Here is a 13,860-nt window from a genome sequence, read left to right as displayed (position 1 = left end):
AAATTACCCTTTCTGTTAGCGTTGGAAGAATTTCCTATTTGCCAGTTAAATATACGACCTGATTTTTAGTCCTCGACATCCCTGAACCTTTTGGTCCGTTTGGTATGTTCAATATCTCCTCTGTACTTGGCGAGACTCTCCTCAAATTTCATTTTGAGAGGGTCCCATTCCTGGACTGTCAGCTGTTCAATTAGCTGTTTCTCCAATTCAGAGAGATTCACTTTAAGTGTATCCATTTCGGTACGTAAAAACTCAATGTTTAATAATATAATGTCAAAGGCAAACTTGTTAGAAATAGCCTCAAATTTTGCACAGAACTGTACATTGTTCTGCAATAAGGTAGGTCTTAAATGAGGTCGTAATCCCCGAGGGATCCTATGTGCTCGATGATATTCAATAAGCGTAGTGACATATAAATCATGCAAAATAAGTCTCCTCTGGTCGTTCTCCCACTTCCTACTCAGCATTTCAGATGTAAGTTTATTAAGGAAGATAATGTTTGAGGTTGGACCTGACAGAATCCTAGTGGCATCATCGGTATAAGAAAAAATCATAGCGGTTTCTGGCACACCAACATCCAGATTCAAATTCAACTCCATCTTGAAAAGACTCTGTCTTTTACTTTTGTATGCTGACGGGTTAAGCACGTCAAGTGAGGAGGCTTTTATTCTAAGTCATGTGATAAGGCTCGTTAAAGGGTCACTATTGACTTTTAGGATTGCTACTTCCTGTAGGTGGCACTAGAGTTCTAGTCCTTTTCCTCTCGGAAGAGACAATTTGCATATTTCCCAGAGGAGCATTGCGGCTTTAAAAGTCTCCTCACCTAACGTGCTTAACACATCACTCTCCTCAAGGAGAAATATTACCCCTAGATACCTAAACTTGGCCAATGACTACAGTAAATGTCTGACCTCTGTAATTGAAGTGTACCTATGATAAAAATTACAGACCTCTCCATTCTTTGTAGGTAGGAAAATTTGCAAAATCAGCAGTGCATCAAATCCTTATTTCCCCCAATGTATACTGTATATACAGTACAGACCAAAAGTTTGGACACACCTTCTCATTTAAAGATTTTTCTGTATTTTCATGACTTTGAAAATTGTACATTCACACTGAATGCATCAAAACTATGAATTAACACATGTGGAATTATATACTTAATAAAAAAGTGTGAAACAACTGAAAATATGTCTTATATTCTAGGTTCTTCAAAGTAGCCACCTTTTGCTTTGACGACTGCTTTGCACACTCTTGGCATTCTCTTGATGAGCTTCGAGAGGTAGTCACCCGAAATGGTTTTCACTTCAGAGGTGTGCCCTGTCTGGTTTAATAAGTGGGATTTCTTGCCTTATAAATGGGGTTGGGACCATCAGTTTGTGCAGAAGTCAGGTGGATTCACAGCTGATAGTCCTACTGAATAGACTGTTAGAATTTGTATTATGGCAAGGAAAAAGCAGCTAAGTAAAGAAAAATGAGTGGCCATCATTACTTTAAGAAATGAAGATCAGTCAGTCCGAAAAATTGGGAAAATTTTGAAAGTGTCCCCAAGTGCAGTTGCAAAAACCATCAAGTGCTACAAAGAAACTGGCTCACATGAGGACCGCCCCAGGAAAGGAAGACCAAGAGTCACCTCTGCTTCTGAGGATAAGTTTATCCGAGTCACCAGCCTCAGAAATCGCAGGTTAACAGCAGCTCAGATTAGAGACCAGGTCAATGCCACACACAGTTCTAGCAGCAGACACATCTCTACAACAACTATTAAGAGGAGACTTTGTGCATCAGGCCTTCATGGCAAAATAGCTGCTAGGAAACCACTGCTAAGGACAGGCAACAAGCAGAAGAGACTTGTTTGGGCTAAAGAACACAAGGAATGGACATTAGACCAGTGGAAATCTGTGCTTTGGTCTTATAAGTCCAAATTTGAGATCTTTGGTTCCAACCACCGTATCTTTGTGCGACGCAAAAAAGGTGAACAGATGGACTCTACATGCCTGGTTCCCACCGTGAAGCATGGAGGAGAAGGTGTGATGGTGTGGGGGTGCTTTGCTTGTGACACTGTTGGGGATTTATTCAAAATTGAAGGCATACTGAACCAGCATGGCTACCACAGCATCTTGCAGCGGCATGCTATTCCATCCGGTTTGCGTTTAGTTGGACCATCATTTATTTTTCAATAGGTGAATGACCCCAAACACACCTCCAGGCTGTGTAAGGGCTATTTGACCAATAAGGAGAGTGATGGGGTGCTACGCCAGATGACCTGGCCTCCAAAGTCACCAGACCTGAACCTAATCGAGATGGTTTAGTGTAAGCTGGACCGCAGATTGAAGGCAAAAGGGCCAACAAGTGCTAAGCATCTCTTTGAACTCCTTCAAGATTGTTGGAAGACCATTTCCGGTGACTACCTCTTGAAGCTCATCAAGAGAATGCCGAGTGTGCAAAGCAGTCATCAAAGAAAAAGGTGGCTACTTTGAAGAACCTAGAATATAAGACATATTTTCAGTTGTTTCACACTTTTTTGATAAGTATATAATTCCACATGTGTTAATTCATAGTTTTGATGCCTTCAGTGTGAATGTACAATTTTCATAGTCATGAAAATACAGAAAAATCTTTTGGTCTGTACTGTGTATATACGCACAGTCACAGACGATAGTGTTGGCACCCTTGACATTGTTCCAGAGAATGAAGTATTTCTTACAGAAAATTATTACAATTACACATGTTTTGCCATACACATGTTAATTTCATTTGTGTGTATTGGAACAATACAAAAAAACAAAGGTAAAAAGGCAAATTGGACATCATTTCACACAGAACCTCAAAAATGGGCTGGACAAAATTGTTGGCACCTTTCCAAAATTGTTGGTAAACAACTTTGTTTCAACCATGTGATGCACATTCAAAGTCACCTGTGGCAAGTAACAGGTATGGGCAATATGAAAATCACAGTTGAAACCATAAAAAATGGGAAACGTTGACTCAATCTTTGCATTGTGTGTCTGTGTGTGCCACACTAAGCATGGAGAAAAGAAAGAGGAGAAGAGAACTTTCTGAGGAGTTGAGAACCAAAATTGTTGAAAACTATCAACAATCTCAAGGTTACAAGTCCATCTCCAGAAATCTTAATATTCTGTTGTCCACAGTGCGCAACATAATCGAGAAGTTTACAAACCCATGGTAGCTAAGCTCCCTGGATGTGGACGACAGAGAAAAATTGATGAAAGGTTGCTATGCAGAATACTCTGGATGGTGGATAAGCAGCCACAATTAAGTTCTAAATAAATTCAAGCTGTCCAGCAGGTTCAGGATGTGTATATTTTAACAGCCACAACCAGGGAAAGGAAACTGCCTCTGTCTTTATTTTGCTCCCCTTAGTTGCAAATATATCCTATAAAAATAAATACAATTATAAAATCATGGCACATAAATATGTAATTTAGTAAATCATGTGGAATTTACAGGGAAATTTGATTCGTAAAGCAAAGTTAACCAATGCAAAATGAATGTTTTTTTAAATCCTATGCCTACATGGCGGCGTGGTGTGCAGGTATGTCAAAGGCCTAGTTGTGCTGGAAGTCCTGAGCCGGAGTGAAGAGAAAAAATAGGATGCACACAATGAGGGAAAGGGAAAAGAAGAGGTGCTGTGGCTTTTGGTGAGCTGTGGGATTGGTAGTACCAGTGAGCGATAAGGTGAATATCATTATTTTTATTTTTTCAACCGTTTATCTTTTTCTATATGCTTCAGTTAAATGGCGGCTGCAGCTGCCTTCATTTTGCTGAATTTGCGCAAGGCAAATAATAAAAAAGGGGAATATTGAAGAATATGAATTTTTGACGAATTCAAGGAGAGTTCAATTCCACTTGAATAAATTTATTCATAAATAAGCTTGGAGAGTTAAGCAAGGAAACAGCTTTCAACTTTTTCACATAGTGAGAGAACTACTATCTTTATTATTGTAATGTATGCTTCTTTTTTAAAACCTTCCTGTCTGTACCATGTAAAATAAATACCAGTTGCTGATTGGTATCAGTCACCCTCCTTCCAGTCACGTCCTCCTGCCTCATGCTGCTCTGTCTGGGTTGATCGCATGAAGGGACTCTTGGCCTCCTAATGGGCCAGTGCAGTTAATGTTACTGTCTTCAGTCAATGTCCGAATGATGGTGCGAAGTGGAGGAGCTGGAGAGTTGAGATTTAAGATGAGTACAAGGATTTAGCAATTTTTTACATTTTATGTTTATTGTGCTCTGCAGTCTATCCAAACTTCAATGAATAATAAGGGACATTACATTTTTAGAAAATAACTTATCTGCAAATTGAATTTCCTGAGAAAATCCACTTAAACAGGAGAATTTGAATTTTGCCTGATCTCTAATGACGATCACTCATGTGCAGAATTTTTTTAGTAATGGTGCCATGGTAAAACAGACAAAACTTGGTGTCTGGGATTAATTCTTTTATGTTTGAGATTACCTGTATTCCGTCTGACAGAAATATGGTAATGCCTCAGCACTTGACACATGCAAAATATGCCATTTGAATATCTAAAATTGGTGCATGTAGGTTCACAGAGATGTGCACTTTTCTATTTCCATTCATTTACTATTTTATTGTTTTATACTTTTTCTCATTCTACTACTGTTGTTTATTTTTACATTTTACTATCTCTATTAATGATTATTTTTATTTTTCACTATTCTAAGTTATCTGAACACCCAAACATACAGAGTAGATGCCACTTGTTTCTTGTTCTACATGAATTCACGCCTTCTTTGCCCAGGATATACATGTAATGCCATAATTGGCCCAGGGACCATGTTATTAGTCCTTTTATTTTACATGGTACAGACAAGAAGGTTTTAGAAAAGAAGCATTCATTACAATAATAAAGTTTGTAGTTATCCCAATATGTAATTTCATGTAAGCATTTTTGCAATTATGAATTATTTGATTCATTTTCCCAGTCAGTGATATAGTCATAAGTTAGTATGTTCTCTATTTAAGAATAGTAAAAAAAAGTCCTTCCTTCAATGGGTATTTAATTTACAGGACCACCGAAGTGTAAAATGCAGTACACACAGAGGTCTTGGCTAGGCTACATTTCATATGTCATCAGATACATTTCCAGTGTATATGATTTGGTTCCCAGACACCTTCTGGACTCTGAAATCCCATTAACAGCCTTAACAAATAATTCTGTAACACTGGGTTGCCCCAATGCTTGTTTCCGAGGAAACCATGAGCCCCTTGGCACTGCCTCTAGTATTCGGGGAATAAATTCATTAAAATGTTCAGCTCTGTTTTGAGCCATATGTTTGAGCTAAAAAAAAAAAAAGTTTTACTGCAAATCCACAGAAGTGAAACTCGTGCTTTGTTTTTCCGTCTTTGATAGAAATGTTTGCTTCCATCTAGACACAAAATAGCATTGAGTGCAGTTGGTTGAATGATAGGACTAGATTAGGAATTGATTTTTCAGCTTAGTATTATCAAATAATAATTTCCCTGATGTCTTAAAGTTGCCTTCATGAGAAGATATGCTTCACCTTGTGCCATATTCCATAATTACAAACATGCTTTGTAAAGTTACTTTTAACAAGTATGTGTTTACAAGAACAGTTAATACCGGGAGAAGCCCACATAAAATAACGTACTCAAGTCTTAAGGCTCTGAGTGTTTCCCTTTCCGAACAAACAATAAACAAGGAAAAGAAAGGGGATTAAGTAAGTCTCTATTCAGTTTTGCATCAGACTACAAGATTTATAATGGTGCATACTATTGTATCTCTGGAACAGAATTTTAACTCTTTCACCTAAATAGGTAAATAAATGCAGAAAATAGACTATAAAAGCATAGTCTTTTCATTTCTACCCATCCAACTGTATCAAATATTTTAGATTAAGGGAAATCCTTGTAAAGTTTAAAAATACCTTTCAAAGGTTAGACAAGTTCAGCATATAATACAATGGAATTAACACATTTTCTGGCATTTTAAAACCAATTTTTATGTCCCTGCAATATTTATCTGCTATGTTTTACTTATGGCAATTTCCTTTGCTATTTTCTTTTTACAAATAATATGACTTAAATATCATGTGATTAATAGTTTCCTCTTTGATTCAAATGGTTTGTGTTTTCAAAAACTGCTCAAAAAAAGACATTATAATTTTTGCATGTTTTTACATGCGAGAGAAAAACCTGCTTAGGTCTTTTTTTCTGTTTTAAAGGATATCTGTCGCCAAGTTTTTGTTACCTCATCTGAGAGCAGCATGATGTAACAAAAGAGGCTCTGATTCGAATGATGTATCACTTAGTTTACTGGGTGCTGCAGCTGTGACACAATCAGAGTTTTTAGAAGTAGCATGTAGCAGAGCTCAGAAAGTGAACCCCGCCACAACCGACTCTCTATGTACATTGACAGTGAGGTGCTTAGTAGAAGAGGGCTCGCAGGAGTTGTAGTCCAGACAATGATAATCTCCTGCTGATAAAACACTCATTGTATTGAAACAGCACACAGTCTAATAAGTGACACATCCCTGAAATCTGTTTCTTAGCCCCCACCTCATGCTGTCCTAAGATAACTGAACATAAATCCTGCTGACAGATTCCATTTAAGGCAAGTGCCACAAAGAATGAAGAATGACCATATTCCTTTTTTTAACCGCTGTAGGATTTCTAAACCCTGAAACGGTTAACAAAAGTGATATAGGTTGGATCATGTGCACAATGTCATTTTGACAATGTTGAGCACTATGTTCATTTTATGGGCATTTTTTCATCATTTTTTCAAAAAGAATCTGTCAGGAATTCACCTGAAAAAACATTGTGTTCACATACCCAAAAACACCTCAATAAAAACGGTACATATTTGAATATAGATTTGAAAGTAACATTTGACCACAGTGCTTATGCAGAGAGACAAATCAAAAATGCTATGAAAAATACATTGAAAAACACCACAAAAATAGGGCTTTTTCAGAGAAACACTATGTAAATCCAGCCCAATGGCTCATTCAGATAGGCTTATTATACTGTATACTATCTATTGAACCCGCTCTACGCCCGGGTGGTGAGCATTTTTTTTGGTATATGGTCTCCCATGCTGGTATGTGCTGCCCCCCTCCTGGTATTTGCGCTGCCTCCATCCTGTCTCCACCATCCTATCCTGGTATGCATGGCACCCCTCACCCCTAATCCTGGTATGCATAGCACCTGTCACCCCCAATCCTGGTATGCATGTCACCCATCATCCCAAATCCTGGTAGGCGTGGACCCCTCATCCCCAATCCTGATATGCGTGGTACTCCTCATCCCTAACGAAATATGCGTGGCACCCCTCACTCTCAATCCCAGTATGCATGGCACCCCTCACCCCTAATCCCGGTATGCATGGCATGCCTCACCCCCAATCCCGGTATGCATGGCACCCCTCATCCCCAATCCTGGTATGCATGGCACCCCCCATCCCCAATCCCAGTATGCATGGCACTCCTCACCCCCAATCCCGGTATGCATGGCACCCCTCACCCCCAATCCCGGTATGCATGGCACGACTCACCCCCAATCCTCGTATGCATGGCACCCTTCTCCCCCAATCCCGGTATGCATGGCACCCCATCACCCCCAATCCCAGTATGCTTGGCACCCCTCATCCCCAATCCCGGTATGCATGGCACCCCTCACCCTTATCCTGGTATGCATGATACCCCTCATCCCTATTCTGGCATACATGACACCCCTCACCCCCCAATTCTGGTATGCATGGTCCCCTCACCCCCCAATCCTGGTATGCATGGTCTTCTCACTCCCCAATCCTGGTATGCATGGTCCACTCACCCCTCAATCCTGGTATGTGTGGTACCCCTCACCCCTAATCCTGGTATGCATGGTCCCCTCACCCCCCAATCCTGGTATGCATGGTCCCCTCACCCCCCAATTCTAGTATGCATGGTCCCCTCACCCCCCAATCCTGTAAATGTGTCTTCAGTAAAATGGCGCCAGATAGCGCTATGCTCCTGCGCCAATCCGATGCCTCAGTCCTGCCTCAGTCTCCGGCGAAGAGAGGCGCTGCGGCAACGCTCCTCCCGGTCATTAAGTATGTAAGTATGGCACCGGAGATCCCGGTATGAGTTCAGCGTCTATGCATACTGCGATCTCCGGCACCATACACTCCTCTTACCTGTAACGGCCGGATGCCTGCTTCTGTTTGGAGCCAGACTGCGCGTCACGCATGCGCAGTCTATAAAGGCTTCAGACAGAGACACGCATCCACGGTTATATTATAGATACAGGTGCTGTGTACACCAGACTACTGCATGTAAATAGGAGGCAGCTCCCTCCTCCACTCATCCACGATGCGGTGTGCCAATGGCGGATGCCAATCACGTATTTAATTTGCACAACCTATTTTGTTTAAAAAATGACACTTTTGACATTTTTTTCAGTGTCTTTTTTACCATTTTGGCTGAAAGTAATTAGGAAAATATTTAATCTTTTAGAAATGGTGCATTTTTGTTCCATTTTTCTAGATATGTCCTTTTTTCATGTGTGTTTTTCCCACAGACTTTTCAATAGGAAAAAGTGCGTTCAAAAATCCTATGTGTGTAGAAAAAATGTTTGTAAAAATGCATAAAAAATATGCAGTTTTTCACAAGCAAGTAAAGTAATTATACACATGCAGTTTTTTATGTAGATTTTTTTAGACACTCAGAATCCTGTGTATTTTCCTTCATTTTGAATTACTTATAATACCTTGGGTTGGTACCAACATTTAACCTGGCATACAGTCAGGGCCAAAAGTATTGAGAATAAGAGAAATAGTAATTTTTCCAACGGTTACTGCTTCATTTTTTGTAATGGCAATTTGCATATACTCCTGAATGTCAAAGAGTGATCAGCTTAACAGTAATTACTGTACTTGCAAAGTCAATATTTGCCCAGAAAATGAACTTTAACCCCCAAAACACATTTCAACATCATTGCAGTCCTGCCTTAAAAGGAGCAGCTAACATTGTTTTAGTGATTGATCCATTAACACAGGTGTGGGTGTTGATGAGGACAGGGCTGGCGATCAATCAGTCATGATTAAGTAAGAATGACATCACTGGACACTTTAAAAGGAGGCTGGTTCTTGGTATCATTGTTTCTCTTCAGTTAACCATGGTTATCTCTAAAGAAACACGTTCAGCCATCATTGCACTGCACAAAAATGGCCTAACAGGGAAGAGTATCGCAGCTACAAAGATTGCACCTCAGTCAACAATCTATCGCATCATCAAGAACTTCAAGGAGAGAGCTTCCATTGTTGTCAAAAAGGCTCCAGGGCGCCCAAGAAAGACCAGCAAGCGCCAGGACCGTATCTTAAAACTGTTTCAGCTGCGGGATCGGACTACCAGCAGTGCCGAGCTTGCTCAGGAATGGCAGCAGGCTGGTGTGAGTGCTTCTGCACGCACTGTGAGGCGGAGACTCTTTGAGCATGGGCTGGTTTCAAGGAGGGCAGCAAAGAAGCCACTTCTCTCCAGAAAAAACATCAGGGACCGACTGATATTCTGCAAAAGGTACAGGGAGTGGACTGCTGAGGACTGGGGCAAAGTCATTTTCTCTGATGAATCCCCTTTTCGATTGTTTGGTACATCTGGAAAACAGCTTATTCGGAGAAGAAGAGGTGAGCGCTACCACCAGTCTTGTCTCATGCCAACTGTAAAGCATCCTGAAACCATTCATGTGTGGGGTTGCTTCTCAGCCAAGGGAATCGGCTCACTCACAGTCTTGCCTAAAAACACAGCCATGAATAAAGAATGGTACCAGAATGTACTCTAAGAGCAACTACTCCCAACCGTCCAAGAGCAGATTGGTGTCCAACAATGCCTTTTCCAGCATGATGGAGCACCTTGCCATAAAGCAAAGGTGATAACTAAATTGCTCATGGAACAAAACATAGAGATTTTGGGTCCATGGCCTGGAAACTCCCCAGATCTTAATCCCATTGAGAACTTGTGGTCAATCATCAAGAGACGGGTGGACAAACAAAAACCAACAAATTCTGGCAAAATGCAAGCATTGATTATGCAAGAATGGACTGCTATCAGTCAGGATTTGGTCCAAAAGTTGATTGAGAGCATGCCAGGGAGAATTACAGAGGTCTTGAAGAAGAAGGGGCAACACTGCAAATATTGACTTGCTGTATTAACTGATTCTAACTGTCAATATAACCTATTGGTACTCATAATATGATTGCAATTATATTTCTGTATGTGATATAAACATCAGACAAACACTAATAAAAACCAGAGGCCAGCAGATCATGTGAAAATATTATTTTGGTGTCATTCTCAAAACTTTTGGCCATGACTGTAGTATCCTTCCTAGTGATGAGCGAGCACTAAAATGCTCGGGTACTCGTTGCTCGGGTCGAGCAAATTGGAATACTCGGGTGCTCGACCCGAGCAACGAGCCCAATGTAAGTCTATGGGAAACGCGAGTATTTTTTAGGCGGCTCCCCCCGGCGGTCTGTAGAAGGCCTAAAAATTGCCCAAATCAATGGGAACAGTGCTCAAATGACATGGGAACAGCATGGGGAAGACCCCTGGAAGTATCTCTGACTCCCAGATCACTGCTGTCAAGAATGTTGTCAGAGCATTACGCCACTTTTACGGACTCACAATAAAACATACAAAAACGAAACCAAAATGGATTTTCGTGGGAAATATGCTAAGGAACATCTTTTTCAGGGTCATGACTTGTAAATAAGGTAAAATAAATACCCAAAAACAAATATACTCCTCCACAACTTGGGATATGTTCACACGTAGCGTTTTGATGCGTTTTTTCACTTTTGAATTGCTTTCAGCCAAGACAAATGTATTCACCAGGAAATGTAATTTTAACATTTTACAACCTTATCTGGCCATGTGGTGTGTAACACATCATCAGACACATGCATACAGTGCTGAAAAGACATGGGAACAGCATGGGGAAGACATATGAAAGCATATCTGACACCCAGGTCACTGCCTAAAAGTGTGCCCATCATAAGTGATCTTTGGCGTATTCCAAGATGCCTCCCGCCATGAACCTGTTGTTGCAGACTTGCAACAATCACCGTCCACGTCCTTGTCCCAGTGCAGCGTTCAGTTGTCCCTACCCCATTCCTTGGAATACAAGCGAAAGTGTGCAGCCAGCCACCCACCCACAGGCAGCAATACTATACTGCCAAATTTTTGACAGCTGCTTGCACTTGAAATGTGGCCTTTTAGGCTCGTGGAGGCGGAAGCTTTTCATAACCTCATGCAGGCGGCGGCCGGGTGTCCATACTCGGTCCACAGCCACCACTGTTTCTCCCGGTGTCGTCTCCGCCTTCCACAAGCACGGGTCCCACAACATTACCCATGCACTCCCCAGTGCACTTACTGGGAAGGATCGCCTAACCTCAAACACGTGGACAGGTGAATGTGGCCAGGAATGGTGCGGAGCCAGTCCACAGCTTTTTTTGCTGAGTTGTATTTTACCACAGCCATATTCTTTAGCTCGGTGAAAGGACTGGCATAGAGGGAAACCGTATCTACTCTGGGTGTCATTTCTCCCAGGAAGTCCTCTAAAGCAGCTTTTGCAGAAGCAATGGCAGCCCGTCCAACATCAACTTGCATTTCTTAGTGGTGATTTGACACACAAACATCTTTCTTTGCGCATTTAATTTCATGACTACAGAGTTGGGCAATGGCCTGATCTGCAATCCGGTTTGATAAATAACATGCATAAGCACGTCGGATCCACAATAAAAAAACTTACTGGGAAGGACCGCCTAACCACAAACACGTGGACAGGTGAATGTGGCCAGGGACGGTACAGAGCCAGTCCACAGCTTTTATTGCTGAGTTGTATTTCACCACAGCCATATTCTTTAGCTCGGTGAAAGGATTTGTGAAACCATATCTACCCAGCTGTCATATCTCCCAGGAAGTCCTCTAAAGCTGCTTTCACTAGAAATGTGGACTTTAAGGCCCGTGGAGGTGGAAGCTTTTCATAGCCTCATGCCGGCGGTGGCCGGGTGTCCATACTCGGTCCCCAGTCACCACTGTTTTTCCCGGTATCGTCTCTGCCTACCACAAGCACGGTTCCCACAACATTACCCCTGCCCTTCCCAGTGCTCTTACTGGGAAGGACTGCCTAACCACAAACACGTGGACAGCTGAATGTGGCCAAGGACGGTACTGAGCCAGTCCACAGTTTTTTTTGCTGAGTTGTATTTCACCACAGCCATATTCTTTAGCTCGGTGAAAGGACTTGGGAAAACAAATCTACCCAGCTGTCATTTCTCCCAGGATGTCCTCTAAAGTTGTTTTCACTTGAAATGTGGCCTTTTAGGCTTGTGGAGGCGGAAAATTTTCATAACCTCATGCCGGCGGCGACCGGGTGTCCATACTCGGTCCCCAGCCGCCACTGTTTCTCCCAGTGTCATCTCTGCCTTTCAGAAGCAAGGGTCCCCTAACATTACCCGTGCCCTCCCCAGTGCACTTACTGGGAAGGACCGCCTAACCGCAAACACGTGGACAGGTGAATGTGGCCAGGGATGGTACGGAGCCAGTCCACAGCTTTTTTTGCTGAGAGTTGTATTTTACCACAGCAATATTCTTTAGCTCGGTGAAAGGACTGGCATAGAGGGAAACCGTATCTACTCTGGGTGTCATTTCTCCTAGAAAGTCCTCTAAATCAGCTTTTGCAGATGCAATGGCAGCCCGTCCAACATCAACTCGCACTTCTCGGTGGTGCTTTGACACACAAACATCTTTCTTTGCGCATTTAATTTCATGACTACAGAGTTGGGCAATGGCCTGATTTGCAATCCGGTTTGAGAAATAACATGCATAAGCACGTCCGATCCACATTAAAAAAACAGCCATAGAGTGTCCGGGAACCTTCCTCCACACTTTTCTTAGCAAGGGCTGCTTCTCGGCAGGATTGGACGGACCAACTAGAAAACCGGAGACTCCTCCGGTGGGCCCTGGCTTCTCCTTCAGGAGAGTTCAGAATGCCGAGGTGAGGCCATGATGATGAAAGTGGCCACCATCTACTTAGTTTTCTGTTACTTGGAAAGCAATCACAAGTATGCAGCAAGCCACCCACACATCCACAGGCTGCAATACTAAACTGCCAGATTTCTGTGCAGCTGCTTGCACTTGAAATCGGGCATTTTAGGCTCGAGGCGGTGGAAGCTTTTCACAGCCTCATGCCGGCGGCGGCCGGGTGTCAATACTCGGTCCCCAACAGCCACTATTTTCTCCCGGTAAAGTCTCTGCCTTCCACAAGCACGGGTCCCACAACATTACCCATGCCCTCCCTACAGAACTTACTGGGAAGGACCGCCTACCGACAAACATGTGGCCAGGGACGGTACGGACCAGTCCAGAGCTTTTTTTGCAGAGTTGTATTTCACCACAGCCATATTCTTTAGCTCGGTGAAAGGTAAACCATATCTACCCAGCTGTAATTTCTCCCAGGAAATCCTCTAAAGCTGTTTTCACTTGAAATGTGGCCTTTTAGGCTCGTGGAGGCAGAAGCTTTTCATAACCTCATGCCGGCGGCAACCGGGTTTTCATACTCTGTCCCCAGCCGCCGCTGTTTCTCCCGGTGTCGTCTCCGCCTTCCACAAGCACGGGTCCCACAATATTACCCATGCCCTCCCCAGTGCACTTACTGGGAAGGACCGCCTAACCACAAATAAGTAGACAGGTGAATGTGGCCAGTGACGGTACAGAGCCAGTCCACAGTTTTATTTGCTGAGTTGTATTTCATCACAGCCATTTTCTTTAGCTCGTTGAAAGGACTTGGGAAATCATATCTACCCAGCTGTAATTTCTCCC

This window comes from Phyllobates terribilis, unplaced genomic scaffold, assembly GCF_046119375.1.
Source record: "Phyllobates terribilis strain yellow unplaced genomic scaffold, ASM4611937v1 Scaffold_4__5_contigs__length_816908805, whole genome shotgun sequence".
NCBI classification, from domain to species: domain Eukaryota; kingdom Metazoa; phylum Chordata; class Amphibia; order Anura; family Dendrobatidae; genus Phyllobates; species Phyllobates terribilis.
Note: the sequence above shows the minus strand (reverse complement) of the source record.